The sequence below is a fragment of the Lagopus leucura genome, unplaced genomic scaffold (assembly GCF_019238085.1).
Source record: "Lagopus leucura isolate 7727_CA_CO unplaced genomic scaffold, USGS_WTPT01 Super-Scaffold_100004, whole genome shotgun sequence".
Classification (NCBI taxonomy): Eukaryota; Metazoa; Chordata; class Aves; order Galliformes; family Phasianidae; genus Lagopus; species Lagopus leucura.
The window spans coordinates 25059555-25064560 of record NW_024962264.1 but is presented as its reverse complement, the minus strand read 5'-3'; the positions used below and the strand labels follow the sequence as shown (position 1 = coordinate 25064560).

General features: G+C 47.2%; 1 long non-coding RNA gene across 1 annotated transcript; it reads right to left on the bottom strand.

The window, feature by feature from the left end:
• Positions 1–2724: 2724 nt before the first annotated feature.
• Positions 2725–3799, bottom strand: LOC122179600. Its single transcript, XR_006178765.1, has 3 exons — positions 3671–3799; positions 3290–3394; positions 2725–2980 (listed from the first exon to the last, which is right to left on the bottom strand). It is a non-coding gene; the product is annotated as an uncharacterized LOC122179600 (long non-coding RNA).
• Between the last annotated feature and the right edge of the window lie 1207 nt (positions 3800–5006).

Sequence of the window (5006 nt, the reverse complement as noted above, 5' to 3'; positions counted from 1 at the left end):
ACCCAAGCTTGCTTTTCTCAACGTATTACACGCGCAGCTCCGCGCTGCTTGCACAATGTTTTGCGTGATCTAATATTCTTTGTTCCAAACTGCAAAAAAAATCTAAATAAAGACTATACTGTGTCGCATCGGTATAGGCATCAGCTCGCGCTTCCCGCGGCATATGGTACTTCAGAAGCCATATGTACCACTGTTTAGTGATTCTGGCAAAGAGGCGCAGAATGGTGAAATCCAACTGCCAGGATTTCTGAAAACAAATATGTAAATGCTCCAGTGCTTTTGTTATTCATAACATACCTCTAACACAGCACATACAATATGCTGTTCATTCTGTAACTAGTGTACTACTCAGCTATATTTGCTTCAGCCTTCGGTTTTAAAGATTTTTTTCTGCTCTGTACGATTCCTCCATGCTTTCCATCTACATCCATTTAAATTGGCACTTGGAGAAGGGGATTTTTCCTTTTTTTTGGGGGGGGGGGGAGAAATGGGGGAGTGGGAGGCGTGCATATCTATACAGGCATCTAATAGTGGAACAAAGAGCCACGCGACTGCAGCATCCCCTTGGCACAAATGGTGGAAGGAAGCCTGGGAAAGGCACTGCTTGCACTGCTTTGGGGTCAGCTGCTGGAGTAGGGCAAGCATCCCAAGGAAGGTGATGCTGAACATTTGGGGAACGCCAGGAAATAACAGCTGGGAGGGGGTTTGGGACACCAACCCCACAGAGCATCCCACCTGATCCCACGGAGTATCCCTACTTGTATTTTGTATTTGTTCTTTACATTAATGGGGTGACACACTTAACAGCAGGAAACATTGGCATATTATGCGAGAGAGGTCCCAGAGTATCCTCATACCATCATCCCTCTGCACCTGGAAGCACATTCCACGTCCAGCATCTCTGTGAACTGCGAACAACAACTGTGAGATGTAAGCCCTCGGCTGCTCAGCCATTTGCACACCCTGTGCGAGTGCATGGAATTTGTATTTGTTGGTATTCACCTTAGTGGGTGAATGTATATCTTAGATCAATGTCATTGCAGTTTATGGGGATCATCTGTGCCACGTTAGCAGCTCAGAGCTTTGATTCCACAGCCTTGCAGGTGCCACTGCCCTCCCACATGCATGAGTGGGGTTGGGGGCTGGGACACCTGGCACAGGTCCTGGGGCTGAGTCCCACCCTGACCACCTTTCCAAACCTAGAAAGCAACTCCCACATCATACATAAACTTCAGTATTTTGGAGAGAGAAAAAAAAAAACAAAAAACAAAAACTCAAATTTTGACCATCCTCACAGCAGAAAGCTTCCTATTTTTCATTGTGTTGGTTCTTACTCTCAACCAACATCTGCCGCTATGATTACGGTCTCTAATGAGCTTCTAAATCACATCACAGCATTCTGTGCTGATGAGCTGCAGTCAGTAACTAAGTGTTTCCTCCTGCAAGATGTGAAACACTTCCTACAAAATGCTGAGTGCTCGCAATTCTCCCAACACAAAAGGTGAGAAACTGTGGTTTTTTTTTAGCATGTCTTATTTGGGGAAACCCAGGAACCGAGTGATACGTAGAGAGATCTGAGCCTGCCTGCTTCACACATAGCACAGGTAGAAAACAACACAGAAGCACATCCCCAGAAGAAGACAGCAGTTTCAGGGACTGTCTTTAGCTGTTGACCCCCTTAGAGAAGGTGAGGGAATCCAGATAAACCCATGAACAGCCAACTGACCCACAGGGATGCAAGACAGCTTTCTTGTGTCACACAGATGCATCACAGCTCCTTCCTAGACTCTCTTCTAGCACACAACCAGAACCCAGCTTGTGTGGCACCACCTCAGCATGTGCTGAACTGGGTATGGCATGCACATCCAGCCCCCGTCTCAGGAGAACTGGGATGGAAGAACATAGATTTATTCATCTTTTTACAGGATGTATATGATTTCTCATCATGTCAGTAATGAGGTGATGACTCCTCATGGGTGACTCAGGCTTTGTCTTTCCCTTCTGCTCCAGCAGCTCATGAAAAGGGAAGTGAAGAGGGTTTGGTTTATAGCATGATTTTACAGAGATACTCCTTACTTCCTGCAGATAAGGATGTGTACAGCTGATGCAAGCCAATCCATCCACAAGCTGACACCTCTATTCAGTTGGGCACAAAGCATCAGTCCTCCCCACCACCCAGGAAGATCATTCACGACATGTCCAGTTCAGCAAGACAATGCTACCCTGCACACACGTAGGGATACAGGATTTCCCTCTACCAGCCAAATCCCAGAGAAATGATGATCCACGCACAAGTTTTTGTCTTTAGTGGGAGTGGTTGAGTGTTAGAAAGATAGCAAGGAAGTTGTTGAAAAGATGTTCTTCCATTTCTTTTGGACTGCAGGCACCCAAAACCCAAGCCCTTAAAATGGCCCTGGAGTTGCAACCATCTCCAAGATTTCTTGCAAGTTTGAGAGCAGGAAACCCCAATGGGCAAGCAAAAGAGCAAGGCAGTACTTCCAAGCATGCAGGAGCAGGAAGCAGACAGGACACACACACCATGGTGTGTCTGTGCCATGAGGCATCTTGGCTGACGGCCAGGTGAGGTGCCTGTGAGGTGACTCAGCACTGTCCCTGGCACAGGATGTGAGTTCCAGGTGAGCTAATCCCTGCCTCGTTTGCACAGCATTTATGGGAGTAACACACCTCCCCGCTTTGGCTTGGCTCACCTATGGCAGGAGGAAGAATTCAACACGAATGCTAGAACATTGCTGTATCAGAAGGGCGTGTAATAATTCAGGTCTTTTTCTGCAGTCATCACTATATACCAGTTGTAGATATTTCCCCAAACTGTTGCTAGTTGTGCCACACTCAGCCAAGATGACAGATTCCTGCTGGTCTTGGTAAACAGGGTAATGGCTGCCAAAACACCATAAACATGAAACGTGGATCCAGCTGCTTCACTTGCTGGTCTCTGGGTGAAGACCTCTGCCCTTCCTGCCTGTTGCAGATAATTGCATTTACTGATCTGCCAACATCACCACTCAGAATGAAGCCTAGATTCCCAGGCAACACTGCTCTGCTCCCACATGTATTAACCACACAGCTGTAGGAAGAAAAACCCATAACTCCTTCAATTACAGAAGATAGTGTATGTCAGGACTGCCTACTATGTTGCACAAGCTGACTTTTCTGAAGCTGAGAATCTGAAGAAGAGGTAGTTTAGAGTAAAAAAAACTAAAAAATCCAACCTAAACACCAGTTAAAATGATTACAACCACTTCCCTTCCATCCATCAACAAACTCTTACCCTTTGGCAGACAGGAACTGCTACAGGCACAGGACTGATGCACACGTGGGCACCGGTGCTGCCCACTTAGCCATGGCCTGATCTTATGCAATCCAGACAAGCCACCTGCTCAAAATATAATAAATAATCAATTCATATTCAAACTCTGGACTTCAATATGCTAAGCCTCAAATGTCTCCCACGATACCAACTGCACAACCTTCCCACCCTGTCTCTCCCAAGGAAGTTGCTTCAAGATCTCTGTGCCACAGTGCTTCTTTCTTCCCTATCAGATCAGGACTCCGTACCGGGAGATTTGGACCAAAAAACAGAGCAGGAGCCCACACTGTAGACCCCACTCATTCCTCCTCAACCTCCATGCCACTGGACTCCAACTCTTACCTGTGAGTAGCAATTCACAAAACCTCCAAAAAAGGCCCACGGTCTCCTCTTTCACCCTACACAACCCTATCATATCCATCTCCTCCAGCTGCCCATTGCCTTGACCATTGCAGGTTCACAGTTACTCTATGATAGATGCATAGAGATTTCCTCAGCACAGCCCAAGTCCCTCCAACAGCATCCTCACCCCACAGCGTAGGAGCAGCCAAACTCATTAAGCCAAGCCCTGGGAGGTCTGTCCCACAGCTGCCCCACATTCCCAGCAAAAAAGAAAGGGGACTCAGGTGTTGCCTCTTATAATCACAGACCCACCACCAGCTGCTGTGGGCTACACCCTACCAACAAAAACCCCCACAAAACTCTCTTCCAGACCTTCAAGCTTCAATCAAAGCAAGGTGTTTCAGTATGCCCCGTCACAATACTGAGCTGCAGGGCAGTGTATGCAAGTGCAGCTCTCCGTGACTACGGCTTGCTGGTGATCGTATGCCGGAAGAGTGTTGCACAGATGACTTCACGAAACAAAATTAAGAGTCATGCATCAGAGAGGACATTGCCACAGCTCTGGCGTAATTAGGAGCCATCATCATCAAGCACAGGAAATTGGCACATCTGCTTTTTCAGGCTGTCGGGCACACTGTCAGGGGGAGCTGTGCTGCATCTCTGAGCCTTGCAAAGCACAAACATTTATGCAGGCTCCCCCAAAACAGTGATGTATGCAGTTTTTCATCATTTCTCCTCCCAGTGGTTATGTTCTCTTTCTATCCCTACACCATGCAGGGAACACTGATCCGACAGCACCATATTCTTTCTTTCCTCCATCCCCAAAGAGCTTTGGCTTTAAACCTGCAAAACTCCACAGAACAAAAGTTACATTTTTGTTTGATGCACCCAAGATAGGGTTTGCTTCTTTCCTTTAGAGTAAGCAGTAAAGCCCCAGCAAGTCCCATGGCTTGGGTGGATGCAGACTTGCAGTATGAAGACATGCCACTTTTTCTTTCTATTCTTTTTCCCTTTGGGTGCCCACTCAGAAATGCATTGTTCCCTTGAGGGGATATGCTGAACTGCTCCCTGCTGTGGCCATGCGTTGTTTCCCAAGAAGACCAAACAGGGTCACTGCAGCCCCAGAGTTGTGCAAAAATCCCATCCGGAGTCATCCGTTCCTCAGTGCTGCTCCCAGCCAGCAGCCGCTTCTGGCATAAGATTTGATTTTTCCATCATGCTTTTTTTTTTCCCTCTCCCAGGCCAAGGCTGATTTAGCTGCACGCTGTGAGGTTTGCACTGGGATAGCACACAACTTCATCTTCCTTTTCAGTCACTCTGCTCATGTGGAAAACAG